Below are 18,969 nucleotides of genomic sequence, written 5' to 3' on the forward strand. Positions count from 1 at the left end.
ATTTACCCACTCAGCCCACAGAGCAATTGCCCCTTGGAAATGCAGAAAGGGTTAATATCCCGCCACAAGGCCAGGAACAGGCACCAAACTTTCTCCCTGTGCCAGGAAAAGACGATTGTGAGGCTGAAACTGCTCATCAGCTGCTCTTCACATAAAGGTGAGCATCCTGACAGTTCTTTGGGGTATATTGTTAGAAAGAGAGCTCATAATTTCATATTATTATCATATTATAGACAGCATTCCTTTGATAGAGGGTCAGAGATCAGGAAGACTAGAAAAATAAGGAAATAAAGCCCAGCAACAGACAGATCTTTAGCTGGCATAATTGGACACCCAAGTCCAGGGAGCTGTGTCCATTAGCAGGAGTGGATGATCTGACCCATATGCTTTGCCACTTTTAAGTACAAAGATTAAAACAAGGCACCTAGCAGCAGAAATGGGTTACATTCCATTTCAGAGAGGCTCGGGTTGCCTAAAATCCCAGAGAAATTTCCAGCCTGCCATCATAAAGACTTCAAGGCTGTTTACCCAAACTTCTCAATAGCTCCTTCTAAAAAAGGATGATGAGCAACCATGTTGGGTAAGACAGATTTTTAATGTAATCTGTTTATAGTTTTAGAACAATTTCCAGAATAGAACATTTTTTAAATGTCCTGAGCCTTTTGCATTCTCACTTTGATCATCTCCCATCACGTTATCGTTCAGAGCAGAACGTGATGGAGCCAGGCTAACGAAGCTGCCAGAAATGACATCAGAAAGCCAAGTGACCTGAAAAAAAAGTGCTCTATTTGAGCACCACGCTCTTCTCCAGCGTTTTCTTTATATTATTTTTTTTAATACATTTTAATTAATGTTTTGCTTCCGCTGGATTTATCTTACTTGCACGAAAGCTCGGAGCTTGGTCTCAGAAAAAAAGTCCTATTGAAAACAAAAAAGAGCCTTATTTGGCCAAGGGAAGGCTGTAGGAGGTCCTCAGATAACAATAACTAACAATTCTTTTCGGGGTTGAAGAGTTTCAGTAAGGATCAGTTCCTGAGGAGGTTAACTCTAAATAATAATTGTGGATTTTTGCAGCCTGTGGAAGGCAGAGATTGCTCTCTGACAGAGTTTATATTACTAACCTGATGCCAGCAGACAGCTGCAAAAATGAAGTGATATCAGTGATAAAAATATTCTTTCTCAGTGCAGGCAGGAGGAATTGCATGGAAGCAAAGGGCAAATCCCAGTGGTCTCCGTGCACACCAGATCCAGCACACGAAGACAGGGCCTGGCTGACGTGGCACGGCTGATCCCTGCATGTCCTGACTCACTGAGCTCTCACTTTCAATATTTTTTAACTCCTCACATTAAATTTCACAGAGATATCTTGCATTCCTTAGGAAAACTTTATCTACACGAGATCATTTGCTGCCCTTTAATTCAAGCAGCCTCAGAACTGGAAAATAACTTGGTTAAAAAATAAAATATCATAATGATGCCCTCCCCCCCCCCCGCCGCCTTCTATCTGACGTAGAAGTAGATAATTTCTAGTACTAAAAGTGATTAAATTTGGTGCATTTCCAACTTGTATTTTAACAATGCATTACCTCCTGAATTGCTGCATAAATATTAATAGACAGCCTGCTATGGAAGTTTTGCCCGTGGTGCCCTTGGAGAGCCATAATCAGGGCGAGGGGAGCAAAGGAGATGAGAGGGAGCCCTGAAGATGGAGGTTCTATCCCCAGCTTCACAGAGCCACCCCAGGTCAGGCACTTTCTGTGCAGTCTCACAGATCAGCACTGTCTCAAAGCCTCGACTTTGTCTGCTAGGAGATGAAAATCCTGCAGACATTGATCTGCCCCACGCTCATCTCAAATGCAGCCACCAAAACCCCGCTGCTGCCAAGAAGAGCCGCACCCATTTTCCCCCCAAATTAGCCAGATTTTATTTTTGACATAGTGAGTGCTTTTAAATTTCATCTGCAGATGTTTGCTCCTCTAATCACCCCCAAAACGGGTGCATGGCATTTATCTACCTGCATTTCCTCCCTCTGATATAATCTCATTAAAAGTCACGGTGGCTCCGGCTGCCATTTGAAAGAGGCCAAGTGCCCACAGATCCCCTGAAGTCATGCTCAGCCTTCATGAAAATTGGCCAATTATTTAGTTCCCTAAATATGGATTTTGGGGGCTGAAATTCAGAATGTCCTCTTGGAAAAATCTTTCTGGTCTGCAATAAAACCAGCTCTCTGAGAAGACGAAACTGTTGATTTTTGTCACCCTAATACAAGAACACCGCTAAAAACCTTAAAATATTGGCAGTAAAATACTGGTAAGAGGAGAAAATGCTTCTGTTTGCAAACATCTACTGCCCAGCTGTGTTTTGGACACAGGTGGACTGTGCTAAGGGTTAAGTTAATTTAACTTTCACCAAGTTAGAAAGCTCTGAAAGTTTAATCACAAATGAACTCCAGTGGGCAGCTTGGTAGCTCCCAGACAAATGTTCTCATTTTTATTCTTTATAGCCACTGCTCAAATCCTCGTAAACCATATTTAAGGAGGGAGAAATTTCATGAGGGGAGGGAGCTGTTTTATATGATAGAATAAGAGAAAAAGGCAACTTACTGTTTTAAAATTTAAATCCGGCCAAATTACCAGAAATGCTGCTGGAAACAGAACGCTGAGAATTCATTATTTTGTTTCAAAGTTAGTTTATCATAAATCTGCCCTCTGACACGTAATAACTAGTAACATTTCGAAGGTTATTTGATAGTAAGTTCAACAGTGTAGGTGACTGAACATGTGAGCTGCATGATAATGAGTCCCAGGGGAAATCAGGCTTTAGGATGCAGGGTGAAGCATCCCTAGGCTTGTATTCAAATGGAAAAAACATATTCAAAAGTTTATTGTTTATCTCCTAAGAACATCAAATAATACACAGGCCTTTGAATCAAATGTATAAAGCACACTGGAGGACCGTTTGCTGGGGGAAAAATGCCTGATTTGATCCAAATTCAAAAAAACTAATAGCTCGTACACTGAAATGCACGGAGTGGTTTTGATATAAAAAGTGGAGGGGAGTTTTTGGGTTTGTTCTTTTGCAGAGCTGAGAGGCACAGCCAGTCAATTTGCTCCTGCAGCAGGCTCTAGAAAGAGGAGCTCGACAGTTTTAAACCCAGTTGTTCTCAAATCCTCTGCCTTTCGCTACAATAGAGTCCCTTAAGTGTGACAAATACAAATTGCCCTGCTCGGCCTGAGTTTCATCTCCAAAATACGCTGGCGGTAATTGATTAATTTGTAGTGTACAAACTAATTTGAAGGCAATACTGAAAGTGAAAGGGTTTATTTCTCAGCAGGGAGGTGGGGTGCAAACACCCCGCTCTGCCAGGATGACGCAGTCCCACCTCTCAGCTCATTAAGCTCTTACCTAACGAATCTTGTGCTGCCCTTATCAAAGTCAGGGGTAGTTTGGGCATTGGCTGTGCTGGAAAGGCACGTGGGACAGAACTTTTTTTATTTATAAACCCTCTGCATGGCAAAGGGCGAGGGCAGGGACATTCCAAGGCCGTAACCACGCAGCCGCTGGCAGGCTGCCACCCCTCTGGGAGCGGGGATGGAGGGGTGGGCATGGATCCCCCAGCTGCTCCTGCCCTCCTGGGCATGACCCAGCCACAGCAGCTCATCCCTGCTCACCTCCAGCAGCGCTTCCACAGCTGGGACAGCTCATGGTGGAGGCATCGTGTTTGAGGATCGCTGGGTTTGGGTATCTCAAGTGCTGGGATTTCATCTCCAGAGAAACACCTGCCCAGTTAAAAGCGATCAAACAGGACTCCTGCAGCTCAGGGGCACAGCCATGCCTGCCAAGGGAAGCTGCCTTGGAGAACCACAGAGGGGTTGAGGCTGGGAAAGACCTTTAGGATCATCCTTTTATAGTTACACAATCCCCTCAGCATCATAGGCTGTTATTTCAGGGTTTGGGCATCGAGAACAAAATCAGCCGTTAATTTCAAGGTCTCTTTTAATAATAAAATCTATTTTTCCACACATCTTTTAAGCTCGTTCTCCACTTTTTAACTCATTGCTTAAATCATTATATGCTGTGTGCTTGAACAGTGAAAAGTTACACAACATCTCTCTTGCTCAACATCACCCTATCAGTCCTAACTCTTAATATTATGATTACTTTTTTCAGAGATGCAACTGGCAGAGCTTTACTGACACGCCACAAATCCTAATTATCATCAAAACTCTAAATTCTATGTTAATGAATATCAGGGGTTGAAAAGCTCTTATCTTGACAAGTTCTAAAATATCCACTGAATGTTTGTTTATTCACTCTCTCTATCAGTATATATTTCCAGACCTTAACTTTGAGAAAACAACAGCATTTAAATAAGCAAAGGCAAAGATAAATAAAACCAGGCAAACAGGCAATAACTCTGTCTAAAATGCTTTTTACTATATTTAAGAAGGAATTACCACAGAGGAGATGACTGAACCCTAAACTACCACATATCAAAGAAAATAGATTTAGATGGAGAACTTTTCTGGTTCATTCCTTGAAATATAATCTTACTGTCTAACTCTTGCTAATGGTTACACTCAGAAGAGGCACTGAGGAAATTTGGGCTGTATTAAAATAAGACACCAAAAAAAGGCCCCGGCGCTGTTAAAATGAAAAATTCAATAGGAACGGGCTGAACCTCATCAGCCTCAAACTTTTGCTTTCATTCCAGAAAAGAGTTAAAAAATTCCAGTTGGAGCTTGAGCAAGCCCTGCCCAGTGCTGGGATATTAAAGTGTGCATAAATCAGGGGGCTCATTTTCCTATCAGGCGTTAAAGCTCCCGGCTCCGTTATCGGAGGCATCCGCGGATCCACACCGAGCGCCTCGGCTCGGGCTCCGGCCTCTGTGTGGTCTTTCAGAACTGTCGTTATCAGCTTTCTGTTTATTATTGTGCTCAGTTTAAAGGGAATTTGCCAAGTGATCCCTGGACTCCAATCTTTAGGCCTGTTGTCAGGACAAATTAATTTCTGTGGAAACCCACTGTGCCTCAGATACCATCTAGGAAATGTAGGATTAATGGAGTCCCTGTACAACACGCTTTGTAGTGCGCTGCTGGGGGAGGGGAGCGGGGCTGCCGAGGCAGAAATCACACAAATAAAGCCCCTGCACTTTGGGGGACTTTGGGGGGACTTCATCTTTTTTTTTTTTACTCCATCAGCTCACATCAGTAATATTTAAAATAAAGCCCAGTCGTCAAAAGGAACGGGCAACTTTTAACAAAAAGAGCAGTGAATGGAAACTCTCAGCTGCCAAAGATGAGAGACCTGAGGTCTAATTATCAATATTTTATATTTTACCAGCTCAAGCCAATTTCATCAGTGGGAAAAACAGGATATTAAAAGAAACAGTCTCCAGTGAGTCTTACTAGAAAATAATGAACCTCCACACATGATCCTTTGGAAAAGGGGTATTAAAGCTGGATTTCCTACAGGGCTGGGTCATTGCTGAGCTAGCTGACATTTGGGGCTGTTTTTAACAAATGTGTATTATTTCATAATAATTTCATTTGGTTGAAAATGTCTGTCTGTTCTTGCAATAAGTAAACTTAAAAAGTTATTTTCCTGGGGGGGTGGGGTGGGGGGGAAGAGTGATGATGTTTCTTAGTGAGAGAGAAGAGAAGAGAAGAGAAGAGAAGAGAAGAGAAGAGAAGAGAAGAGAAGAGAAGAGAAGAGAAGAGAAGAGAAGAGAAGAGAAGAGAAGAGAAGAGAAGAGAAGAGAAGAGAAGAGAAGAGAAGAGAAGAGAAGAGAAGAGAAGAGAAGAGAAGAGAAGAGAAGAGAAGAGAAGAGAAGAGAAGAGAAGAGAAGAGAAGAGAAGAGAAGAGAAGAGAAGAGAAGAGAAGAGAAGAGAAGAGAAGACTCCAGTACATTTTTATCAATCCTTTCTCATTTACAGGAGGATGACTCTGCCCATGGTGAGAGATCCAGGTTTAATATCAGACATATTGGGAATTCTTGCCCTTATCTCTCCAAAGATAAATCAGTTGATAACATAGAGGACAAAGCAGACCCACAGGTTCACATTCTCTGTGGTTTCACATCTCGTGACTCCTCTGTGGAATCAGAGTTAAGTTAGCCCAAAGTAGCACAAAAACACCAGCGAAATCACAAAATACAAATAATTTTTTTAAAAAATGCAAGAGCTACCTCTCCTTTCCAAATGCTAAAGCAAAATCTGACTTCCTAACACATTGTTACAATATTACCCCATTAAAAGCAGGGCTAATTTGGCAGCAGAGCATTTTTAGAGCACTCCTTATACCTCCCAAGCCTGGCAGATGCAGAGGCTGCAGCTCCTCTACCGTGGCTCTCCAGCTCACAAACACCTCGGTGAATGCTGCTTTTCCTTCTTAGGGAACTGCAAAAATCCCTGGCTTCTGTGTGATCCCCTGGGCTGGAACAGCATTTATGGACAAGGTTCGTTTTGGGAGGTTATTTTATCAGTCTTAGGCTCACTTGCATGTGAGAACTGCTTTCGTTTTATTCAATATTCCAAAAGAGCGTGTTCTTCCCTAACTAAAACATTTAATCTTGAGAGACTTTTATGTGCCCGTTTTTAACTATTGCAGAAATTCAATTAACTCCATAATTATGAACACAATTACTGTGGAGTGTTACGTGTGATTTGGTGGTAGCAGTTACATGGCACACACGTACACTCGGGTTTGTGATTTCAAAACTTACAGCAATGATAATAAAAGCCAAAAATTCCCAAGTGTCATCCTTATTCTTTGGATTGTGTGTATAAATGGTTTTTAAAATGCTGTTCGTATTTTTTTCTGCCTTGCCCACGGCAGCAGGGTTGGAATGAGATGATCTTTAAGGTCTTTTCCAACCCAAACCATTCCAATATTCTATGATTTTGGGGATGAAAGGTTTTATTTTAGAAAGCACATTATTTTCAACCAAATAGGCTGGACTGCCAGCTGATCGAAGTCACCCAAACTGTGACAATTCACCTTAAACCTGACGCCTTTAACTGATTCCACTGCAAACTCCCGGCAAGGGCAGTAAATGGAGTTTACTGCAATTGGAGGTGGGAAGAGAAACTAAAACAAATTAGGAAGAAGAAAGGAAAACATGTAAGTGGGAGGATGGGGAGCTCTAAAAAGGGTTCAAAACTTTCCACAGGGGCACTGCCAAGGAGCTCAGCGCCCAGCCCAGCGTGGGTGCTCCAGCTGCTCGGAGCAGGATGTGCCCAGCTGTGCCAGGGGCTGCCTGGCAGGAGCCATCCCACAAACCCTCCCCAGGTGGCCACGGGCTGGGGATGTGGGCTGGGCACTTGCCAGGCTCAGCCTGAGCCATTCCCTGCCTTGGAAGAGCTAAAACACGCTGGGGTTTGCGCGCACGTCGAGGCGCCGGGCAGGGTCAGCAAGGGCTCTGAGGATGGTACATCTGGGGGGCTTCAGGGCTGATTGGCTGAAAGGGAAGTTTAGGAGGATGGGCATGATCTGGTTGTAGTCAGGGAAACAGCAAGATCAGGGTGGGCTCAGGCTGGGTACAGGAATATCTGGGTGATGGTCACCATGCCAAAGTCCCCACGCGCCCGCTGCTGCTGTCCCACATCTGTGGCACCTCCTGGGCACAGGAATCTGCTGGCTCCTCATGGATCCTCCCTGTTCTCACCCTCATCACATCCACTCTGCACATCCAGGGCACATTCATCGCCAGGAAAAACCACTGAGAAGGACAAGGATCTCCCAGAGGCTTCGATTATTTCAGACATTACCCAAAATCATTCCTCTGTCCCTTGTGCAGCCTTTGGTGACACTACGCACACCCTCTGCTCCTGTAACCCAGCCTTGCTCCCCAGATTTCAGCACCACCCTGTCCAGCGATGTCAGCTCAAGGCCCAGCCCCACATTCTCCTCTAATCTGATCAAACCCCATTTCTGCTGATGCAGAAAACATCTGCTGACACCTCCACCTTCACCCATCCCTTCTACAAGAGCTTTGTTCCCACCTACAAGTGCACAGGCAGCAAAGCCTCCCTCAAACTGCATCCAGGCTTTCATCAAGAGATGCCCATGGACCCCCAAACACACAAGGAATCAACAGTCTTTTACCATAATCACTCTTCAAGTAATTGAAAATCAGAATTACCCATGTGGCTTCTCTACATAAAAAGTGATCTGCAGCCTCCAGATCTGAATTCCAAACATGTTCGTGTGAAACATTCGAAATACAAAATGCAGTTCCAGCTCAGTCCTTGGTGGATGTCAGGCACGGCTGGAAAACTATTGCAGGTGTTATTTTAAATGAAAAAAAAGTGAAGGGTGTAATAAGAATGGAGGTCAAAGCATTTCCAGACTTGCCAAGGGTTAGATCTCACCAACAGAGTAAAATATTTAAGCTTTAACAGAAAGCTATAAATGCAAATATATATAAAATGAAGCATAAAATAGGCTTCTTATAGAAATTCATCTCTCCTAACATGAACAGTACAAATATTTCACAACATGTCAAACCCACTGTATCTGTACATTCATGCTTTCCTCACTCCTGGCTCTATAACCACACAGAAATGTAATTTAACAGCACTGGTAACAGTTTTCCAATCTTGGGGCATGGAACCTTTATCCCAAGGACCTGGTTAATAAATGGCAATAAATGTAAACAAAAGGCAAAAGGAGCAGACAGCAGCAGAGGGCTCAAACCCAGCCCAGCTGCCCTCACCCTCAGCCACCCCCTAAAATCACCCCAAACCCATCCCTGCAGATCGAGCTGCCATGTGGTTGTTTTCTAAAACAACATCTCACTCTGCTGAGGAAGAAATTCAGTCCCTATTCCTCTTTAATATTCATATGGAACAGAGCTACATTAGCACTAAGTTTTAATTTCAGAAACATTCTGACATTTACCGAGAACAGATTCCAGCCCTGGTTTCACACCAGGGTTTTTTTTCCATTATCACTGTTATTACTGGTATTAGTATCACTGCAGAAGTGATTAAAAGGTCCTGGATGTCTCATTAAAATAGTCTGGATCTACCTCCCTCCTCAGCACCAAGATACAATCTGTTGTTTTATAAATGGGAACCATCTTCCTGGAAATTAAATTTGAAGTATTGCCTGTTCCTCTTTTCCTTGTAAAACACAGGCATTTTTTGCTGCTTCAATTGAATGTAAAAAATATTCTAAATATTTGAAGCGGAGGAAAAAAATAGTTATTACTGAATGCTGAATGCTCATAAAATGTGAAAATAACAAAAGAGCAGCAACAAACCAACTCCTCAAAACTCTCAGGCGGGTTGAGGAGAGAGATCCCCCATAGAAGTCACCAGTTTTGGTCCCTCCATTTATTTTCAGGTGCTCATTTCAGCATTTAGGGTTTTCCAAAAGGCTCAGTTCAGCTGCAATTTTGGAAAAACGTGTTTTTGTTTCCCGAGATAGCCGGGCAGTTTAAGTATAAATGTTTGTGTCTCAGGGCTCCTTTCCATATCCTCCACTAAACAGGAATTCAAAGAGTCTTAGGCACAGATTAAATGCTTTCAAAAATCAATTCTAGGCTGGCATAGAAGTCAACCAGTCTGACCTCGTGATTACAGACTAAATACTTCCTTAGGAAGCAAAGTGGAGCAATATTTCATGTTTCAATGATTATTTCAGATAGCACCACCACAAATAAAATATGAGAAACCATGGTGACATTTTAAAAAGTTTATCTAGGGATAATTGCATGAGGAATTAAAAGAGGTCCCATCAGAGGGGTGGGATATCATAGCATTAAAATCCATTAACAAAAGGGAGTATCCAACAATCAGCTCTTCCAAACTCTAACAGGCACTTTGGATTTCATGGAGTTTTGAGAAAAAAGAATCGTGTAACTCAGTTTCTACCTGATTACTCTGATATTTTTACTTCTTGAACCTTAATCTCAAGACACAAAATGCCAGGGAAAGCAGCAGTGAGATATGTACTTATTCTAATGGCTAAGGAACCTCTTCCCAACTACCTTGGGACTGATACAAAAATAGGCTGCTTCAGTCCCATATTCCTGAGGACAGAGCTCAGATTTAATGCCCAGGCACTCCTTGCAACAGCATTTTTATTTTCCTTCTTACCAGTGTCAATAGCAGGGTAACCCCAGAGCTTTCACATAAACGTTTGCCTTGGTTTGATCCTCTAAATGTGCTACCCAGTAATTAAATCCAGTTTGTATTTTTAAAGTGCACATGGAGCACTGCTCCACGCAGAGCCAGACCGCCTTGCATTTGTCTCCACCATCTCTCAGTTCTGGGAAATCCATAAATTCATTTGTCAAAGGTAAAAATACTCCAGCAAAACTCCTTCTAAATCTTTTGAAATGGTTTGTTCAAACTCTTGACATAGCATTTTGCTCTAAACAAATTTCTAGACAACCCTGTGATTTTCCATCTCAAAATATTCTGTTTCCCTGCCATGAAACTGGAACAGAGGGTCTGAGAGAAAGGAAATTATTAAGCATTCTAGTGGGTTTTTTTCCAACAAAAACTAAGATAGAGGTCAATGAATAAGTATGTGCAGGCTGGAACTTAAATCCTCTGGGGTGACTGTAGGCTAATTAATAATTAATGCCAGAGACATGGTGTTTGAAATGCAGATGTGATAACTGGAGGCCTGGCAAAGCTGTTCAGAGGAAGCAGATTTGGATGCTATAGGGAATAGGCACTCCCTTGCCGGCTGGCTCTGAAAGCAGACCTGGGTGCAAAGCAGGGCCTATGGTTTAGATTATATTCCCCTCAGCTGTTAATTACCTGAACCTACTTTGAAGTTTTTCTCTTTTTATCCTCTGCATGAAAAGAGATTGGTTCAGCCAAGGGACTTGAAAAAATGATCAAATACATGGAGTAGAGGAGGGGAATAGAACTTCAGATATAAAAAAAGATAAGGAAGAAAAACACTCAGGGAAACACACAGGAACATATTAGGAAGTGCCCGAGTGTGGCTCGATGTTTCAAGCGAGTTGTGCTGCTCTGAGTTATTTCAGCCATTAAGCAGAACCCCCCCGTGTTTTAGGAATAGATTTGTTAAAAGGAATCTCTTGCTGTATGTATAGGGTTTACAGTAATTATTTGATGAAAGTACCATAGGTGATTTCCTATGCTATTTTTAATTCAATAAAGTCATTTAAACCTCCTTGTGTTTGGGGCTATTTAATGAGGTGTGCAACATTAGCAGAATCACCAATGAGCTGTTCCTATAAGTATTCAGATTTTGCTAAAAAACGCTCATTTTTGCCAAGGAGAGAGACGGGCACGGGGTGGGCTCCTCGCTGCCACCGCAAGGAAAGGGGGCACCTGAGGGCAACTGAACCATTTCCACAGCAAGTGGGGAGCGGGGTGACCCTGCAGGGCCTGGCACAGGCAGGGCTGGGGAGGAAGAGGGGTGGGGAGGAAGGCTGGGGGGGCAGAGCTGATGGGGATGAAGATAAAGGGACGGGGGGTGATGGGGATGAAGCTGGTGGGGAGACACAAGTGATGGGGAGGAAGGCTGGGGGGAGGCAGGGGTGATGAGGATGAAGATAGAGGGATGGGGGGTGATGGGGATGAAGGCAGCGGTGGGAATGCTGGTGGGGAGAGAAAAGTGATGGGGATGAAGCTGGGGGGAGGCAGGGGCGATGGGGATGAAGCTGGGGGGAGGCAGGGGCGATGGGGATGAATCTGGGGGGAGGCAGGGGCGATGGGGATAAAGGCAGCGCTGGTGGCGATGAAGATGAGGGGGAGGATGCTGCCCGCACCCCGCGGGCGGACGGGAAGCTTTTGGGGGAACTGAGAAGCTCCCCCTGAGCGCAGGAAAACACTCCGTGACCAAAGGGAGTGTGGGGGACCCCTTGCGACCCGAAGGAGCCCGCAGGGAGGGTCCCGGGGCCGGTCCCTCCGGTGCCCCCGGTGCCCCGGTCCCGGTGCGGGCGCTGCCGGCCCCGCTCGCCCGGAGCCGCCGGGTCCCTGCGGCCGGAGGGGCCGCGGAATCGCCTCTGGCCCTGGCTCGCTTTGCAGACACAGATCGTTCCCTTTTCAAAGCGACTCCAGAGTCGCTTTTTTTGACGCTCTTCCCCGCTCGTTAGAGTCCGCCCGTTCAAAGGCGAAACTTCCCAGCAACTTCACTAAAACCCTTTGAACCAGGGGGAAGACAGTGGTATAATAATTTTTTTTCTGGCTCTACCTTTTTTACTTTTTTTTTTTTTTCCCCTGCAGTAGGGTGAAGCAATCTCTGATGAACTCAGGGCTGGCTGTGTTTAAAAATTAATTCGAAAATGCCCGTCTTCAAGGCGCAGGCGTCTCGCATTTACACCTATCCCCTTGGCATCGCGGCGCAGCTTCTCCTCCTGCTGATGTGGAAACCCCACCTCGGCCCAAACCAGGGATTTTTATCCATTTTTCTCTTTCCCAGCACCGTCTTTCGCCGTGACGTAAGGAACACGCGGCTGTACTACAGCCTTACTCATAGGTGTACACCTGGGTGATGCTCTGGCTCCTTTGAGCGGTAATTCCCGGTGCCGCCGGGTTCTCCAGCCCTGGGATGGTTACCTGCGGCTAAAACTCCCAGCTGAAGGGGATGAGTCCGTCCCGGGGCGGAAAATGCCTCGATTTCCACCAAAACGGGCGTGGGAAGCTTCTCCATGTCCTCCTCACGGGCGTGGGGTGGCCCGGGAGAGCCTGGGAGGGAGAGGGGCTTTTAATGGAATCACAACAAGCACACGGTTCCCTATTAAATCCTGCTAATTTTCTAGGTGAAGGCTGTGAAGTGAATGTGAGGAAGCATTAAAAGGGAATTGAATTTGCATTCCTTATGCTACAGGCACATGTTTACATGACCTTTAAAACAGAATTAAAGCTGTATCATCAGCAGCTGTAGGCAATTCACATTACTAAGGCAATCAAATCAGAAGGCTAAACTAACTATAAAACATAAATTAAACTGATAGAGAATCATCCTAATTCACTAGGTTTACTTGCAATTTACTTATCCGCTACTAGTAATTTCTAAACAGTTTGGAGAAGAGGCAAATGGGAAATACTTGGACGTGGCACTTGAAGAACGCGTTGTCCGAGGGGGAGAGCCGGCTCTCCCGGGGCTCTCCATCAGGGAGCAAGGGGATAACACGGGCCCCTAGAGCTCCACGAAGGGACTGCAAAGCGATACCTGCATGGTTAAACCCCAGCTCTGGGGGTTGGCTCAAGTGCCCCCCTCCCTCCCCCCCGGAGTCCTTTCCTCTCTGGAGGACCCTCAGAGACGCCGTTGATTTTCTAAAATATGAAATAACTCAATATCCAATACAGCTGGCGTTGCACCGCTGCCTTCTGCCCCCTCCCCCATCCCCAGAGGGACACTTGCCAATGTCTGAAGCACGGTAAAAAAAACCCACAGAAATCGATAGCGCCGGTGATTTCATTAAAAGTTTGCGGAGCGCCTTTCCCCGTCTGCGCTCCGGCGCTCCCGGGCCCCGGGCACCCCCTGCTCCGGGCAGCCCCCACTTTGATTTATTCCCATTTATTTCTCGCAGCCCAGGGCTGTCTCCCCCGCTTTGATGGCGACTCCCCCGTGCCCCGGGGCCCGAGGTGATTTATCGCCCGCCCGCCTCCCCCTGAACTTCTCCCCCGCAGCCCCCGGGACCCCCGGCACGGGCAGGGCACGGAGGGCGAGGGATGCTGCAGCCTCCAGAGCCTTTCACCGGGAGTCTGCTGGGCGGGGGGGAGGGAAAAAGCTGCCAGGAGGTGCCAGGGAACCGCACAGGTTGGGGATGGAGCGCATGGAGCTTTTGCAGGCGCTGCTGGGGGTTTTTTTTGGGGGGGCCCAGGGAGGGCTGGCGGTCTCGGCCAGCCAGGCTGCCCCACCATCACCATCCTCCACTGCCCAAGCTCGGTTCACGAAGGAAACGTCTTTTAGCAACGCAGCCTGGCCTGAAAGTTCATTTTTATAACAGCTTTGGTTGGCGCGACCTGAAGGAAGCGGGGAGGAAACTTTCCACCGAGCCGTAAACACACGAAAGTCTGGGAGAAAACCAAGAATTAACAGCAGCATCTACGTATTTATAAACGTAAATCTAGGGATGACGAGGCGCTTCAAAATGCAGGAGGCGTTTCAATCCCTCTGCGAGATCAGGAGCATCGCTGGATGCTTTGCACGCCGACTGCTACAGCTGGAAAAGCGTATAGTTAAATAAATAATAAATAGATAAATGAAAGCAAAAACACAACACTTGAACCCAAACCCCACATGGAAATTGCTCGGTAAGCTAGCAAACAGCAACGCAGGTATTTGTCATCCAAGGAACAGAGCGATTTGTCTTCAATGTCTCATTAGTCAACAGAGGTTAACTAGCGAGCCAGTTTAGTGCGTGCTCAAATCCGACCCATTCTCCTTTAAATATGTCTGAGCAGAAAGCTGTCCGTTCGGGAATTGTATTTGGATTATTTCTAAAGCACGGGCGCGATGGCCTCTGGGGTGGCAGGAGCTGGGGGTGCCCATCTCGGATCGCATCCCCCCGATTGCTGGGAAAAGCTTCACAAGAAAAAAAAAAACAACAACAAAAAAACAACCAAAATACAAAACAACAACAAAACACAACCAACAACCAAAAAAACCACGGGATTTCTCTCCGGGATGAAACCAGCGCGTTCTTGTCATCACGTCTGTTTGAATGGCAAGGAGAGGAAAGTGCCTACGTAAAAGAGAAGGGATCGGCATTGTTGTGGGGTCTATTAACTCCTGCCGTGACCTCGGGAGCTGCCACGCAGCCCCTTCCCCGCTGCCTCTCCCCATCCACACTTCCCCACCAAACACAACAAAACCCAATTCGTGCATTTCATAGACGGCCAGAGCGGTCCCGCAGCAAAAATGTGCACTTTGGAGAGACTTCCCGGAATATTTATGGGATGTTTTTTTTTTGGTTTTCTTTTGCTCCGTCAACCAAATGTTCGAGACGAGACCTCCTAAAACCGACCCAGCTCAAAAATAACAGTGACCTGAACATGACGGGGTAGTGCACGAATTAACGACTTTTTTTTTTTTTCCTCGCAGCAAGTACATTTTTCAAACATCAACAAAAAAGATATTAATGATAAAAATAATAATAATAATAATAATAAATAATAGCAGCAATAACAGGCGATTCGAGCAGGAGTCGCCCAAACCGCTTCGGAAATCGCAGCAGTTAGAATACAAATACTATTTACCTTGTGATTTTTCCTGCCCGGGATTGGCTTTATTGTCCCTCCCTGGACCAGCCCAGCCGCAGCCACGCTCCTTCCGTGCCGGGCTCTTTGCTGCCGGGCTGGTGCTGGGAGAGATTTGGGGGGGGCTGCATTCATTCTTACATTAGGACTAGTTTAATTTGCAATCTGTCAGTCCATCTCCTGGCTGTGGCTCGGAGATGGCAGTGTGGCTCTCTCCCTCCTCTCTCCCTGCACAGCATTTACTCACGTTCAAGAGCAGCCAGCAGAGACCAAAAAAAAAGAAAAAAAAAAAAAAAAAAAAAAAAGGAACTAATTGAGCTTGTGTCGGTATTGGCTAATTTCTGCTAATACTCTGTAAATTCCTTTTTGCTTCCTAAGCTTCCCCCACGCTGGTTAGGTGTTCTCAAAGCCTCTCCGGAGCTCCAGGAGCCTCTTTCTCAGCACTGATGGGCGGCTGGGCTTCAGCAGGAGCCCCAGCGCCTGATGTACACAATGCAAACCTTAACTCCTGGCTCCAGAAACGGTTAAATTGCCCTTTCCCAGCCCCCACCCCCGTTATGATTGACTCTGTTTTTTAAATTTGCACTTGTTCCCACCAAGCGCAATCTAACTCGTCCTGTCTCCAAAGTGAACTTGTGTTGAAGGTGAAGTTTTCAATATAGAGGTCACGACACCGAGGCACAGCTTACCGCTCCGAGCTTCATGCTGTATTAAACACAATCAAAACGAACCCCTTTTAGACTTTTTTTTTTTCCCTCTCTCTCCTTCCCCTCCCGCGGGTGAACAATGAGAGGAGGGGAAAAAAAAAAAAAAAAGAAAAAAAATAAAATCTCTTAAATATAATAAATAAATATAATAAAATCAGCTCTGTGACGATAAGAAACGCGTTCGTGGGTTCAGGTCGCAACCTCCAGCCCGTGGGGAACACGAGCGCATCCCGAGCTCTCCAAGGGGAACGCTGGGGCTGGGGGAGGCAGCGCTGCCCCGCTCGGGGGTGACACCGCCGCTGCCACCCAGGGGACACCGAGGGCCGAGCCACCGAGCAGGGTGACCCCAGAGAGCCCCGGTGCCGCCGGTGCCAGGGGGACTCCACACAATCCCAGCTCCTGCACTTCAAAGCGGGGCGTTCTCTATAGCGACTTCTCGCTGCCCCAGGACGGTGGCTGCCTCCAGCTATTGTGCGAGCTTTTTCACGCCAAAGATTTAGCAGAAAAAATAGATATTAAAGCGAGTTATTTGCTGAGGAAACGCGGGTCCCTCCGGGGCGGGGGAAACCCAGAGCCAAAGGGGTCGAGCGCACAGTGGAACCCAAAAACTTTTTAAAAATTTTTTTCAATAATAATAATAATAATAATAAAAACTTTAATGGGTTTCGGTCTATGAAAAATAAGTTACAAATTCTTGCAACAGTAGCTTTGCATGTACTTATTTTTCTCCCATGTCCAGACGGGGTCGGCTATTGAATAAGGCTCTTTTATTCTGCATGGGGCAGGGGATTTGTGGCCATGGTCCCCCTTTTATTCCTCTCTCTATGGAAACCCAGATCATGGGGAGAAATATGCGAGGCTGAATAAAGAAAAGCAGCAGAAAGGACCGCTTGAGAGCGGCATCTGTTACACTTGGGAAGTTAGACTGACAGGAAAGAGCTAAAGAAACCCTCTCCAGCAGATTAGTTAGAACAGCAAGAAGATTTAACTATATGCAGATAAAAACACTATAAAATCCACCATACTCTGCTATAGGCGAGGTGAGAGCCGCCTCGGCAGGAGCAGAGCCGGGCTCTGCCTTAGCTACGTTTGCAGCAAAGATTAAAATGGGACATTCGGGGTTTTATTTCCCTGCCAGAGACTCTGCCTTAATTAAACGGCGGATCTGAACATCTATTTTCACGGGCAATGGGATTTGAAAAATTGTTTCGGAAGTTAAAGTGCAAATTAATTTTAAATAATTTAGTTACGTTTTTATACAGTGCGGATTTGATGTTGTTGGCGGGGGGGGGGGGGTTGGGTGTTTTTTTTTTTTTCGTTTTCTTTTTTTCCCCCGCGGGCTGAAGTGATGTTTATTTCGAGGAGCTTGTGAAGGCGGAGAGTGGGGGGGGGGGGGGGGGAAATAAAGGAAAGAAGGAGGGGGGGGAGAGATATAAAAAAAAATGAAAAAGGAAAAGGGAAAAAATAAAAAGGAAAGGCTAAAAAAAAACGAACGAGGAAGAAGCTGCTGCTAGAACTCCTTCCCTGTCCTCCCCGCGCTCGGGAGGGCTCGGCCGCGGAGCTGCGCGCCCCGCACCGCCCGCACAGCCCCGCACCGGGAGCGCGGCTCCAGCGGGGACATTCCCATCTCCCGAACCTCCCGCCGACCCCCCCGCCTCACACCCCCCCCACACCGCCGCCCCTCTACCCGCAAACTTCATTTTTTTATTTACTTTTCCTTCTTTTTGGTTTATTTTCCGAGTCGCCGCCCCCCCCTCCCCGCACCCCCGCGGGTGCGCAGCGCTCGCCCGGCGGGGACCCGCGGAGTCCCCGATATGTCGCGATTTGCCCCAGCCCGCTCTGCTCCTCAGCACCCAGCCCTGCCTTTACCCCTCTCACACGCTGCCCCGGCGAGAAATTATTGTGATTATTATTATTATAATGAGGAAAGCGATGGGACCCGGCTCGGAAGGAACCGGAGGAGCGCTCACCTTATTTAGATCTATTTTCTCATTTTCTTGAATTTTCTTCAGATCTGTCTTCTCAGAGAAACTAATGCCTTAATGACTTTCTGGTAGCTGCAAGCCTTCTTTTATTTCTGCTAAATATATGAAAATGTATGCAAATTTAAATCAAGCTTAACCTAGGAGCTCTTGCAATATATTTAATGGAATTTCAAACCAATAAGGGGACTCTGATGCAGTCTTCTGGAAGTGCAAATATAATTACGCAGCTCGGTTACCTCCAAAACGATGCAGGGAAAGGTCATTTTGGAACTCGGGAGCGGGTCGGGGGTCCCGGGGCTGCGCCTCTGCCCGCCCCGCCGGGGCTCCGCGGGTGCGGAGCTCTGCCCGCCGGGCCCGAGCGCGCCGGGGGCTCCGCGCTCCCCCCGCTCCTCCCGCGGGGGGGTCCCGGCCACCGCACGCGCCTTTTCCCCCCATTCTTTTCCCTTTTCTCACGTTTTCCCCCCCCCCCCCCCCCTTCCCGCGACCCCCCGCTCCTTTTTCTCCTTTTTTCCCCTGTTTTGCCCTGCAGCCCGCCCGCCAGGCGCGCACCGGCGGCGCACCGCGCCCGCGCTGCCAACTTTGAGGAGCATCCACCGGGATTTACCGGCGGGGAGCTCCTGTCACTGGGGGCTTCTTTTTTTATTATTATTTGGGGGCTTTTCTCAGGTTTTTTTTTTCCTGCCGACCGAACGGCCCGGGACAGGCGGAGACTCGGGGCAGCCGCACCGGGGGAGGAGCGGAGCGGAGCGGAGCGGGCGCCGCGCACCCGGAGCGCGCCCGGGCCGGCGGGCGGGGGCAGCGCCGGGGTGGTCCCGCGGGGCTGCCGCCGGGGCGCCGCCGTTTAACCTCTGCCCGCCGCTAATCGCTCCCCATTTAAGCCGTGCCCCCCGCGCCCCCCCCGTTCCCAGGCGCTTCCCGTGTAAGCCGTGCCCCCCCCCCCCCCCACCTCGGGCCCCGCCGCTCCCCGCCCGGCGCGGAAGGAGTTAAGCGGCGGGGCCGCCTCGCGCCCGGCCCCCGGTGCCGGCGGAGTGATTCACTTCCTGCCTCGCGCCCGCGCGGCCCCGAGGCCCCGCCCCACAG

General features: G+C 47.3%; 1 long non-coding RNA gene across 7 annotated transcripts in view; it reads right to left on the minus strand.

The window, feature by feature from the left end:
* The window catches only part of LOC131583685 (uncharacterized), an 87,837-nt gene extending 69,496 nt beyond the window's left edge, over positions 1–18,341 (minus strand). For 4 of the 7 annotated variants that reach the window (XR_009278573.1, XR_009278569.1, XR_009278567.1 and 1 more), the window contains exons 1-2: positions 17,875–18,341; positions 12,549–12,677 (exon numbers count right to left, since the gene is read on the minus strand). This is a non-coding gene — a long non-coding RNA (uncharacterized LOC131583685). The remainder of the gene's footprint in view (positions 1–12,548; positions 12,678–17,874) is intronic. The other 3 variants (XR_009278571.1, XR_009278570.1, XR_009278568.1) reach the window with 3 other exon arrangements.
* Positions 18,342–18,969: the final 628 nt, after the last annotated feature.

Source organism: Poecile atricapillus, chromosome 12, assembly GCF_030490865.1.
Source record: "Poecile atricapillus isolate bPoeAtr1 chromosome 12, bPoeAtr1.hap1, whole genome shotgun sequence".
In the NCBI taxonomy this organism is placed as follows: domain Eukaryota; kingdom Metazoa; phylum Chordata; class Aves; order Passeriformes; family Paridae; genus Poecile; species Poecile atricapillus.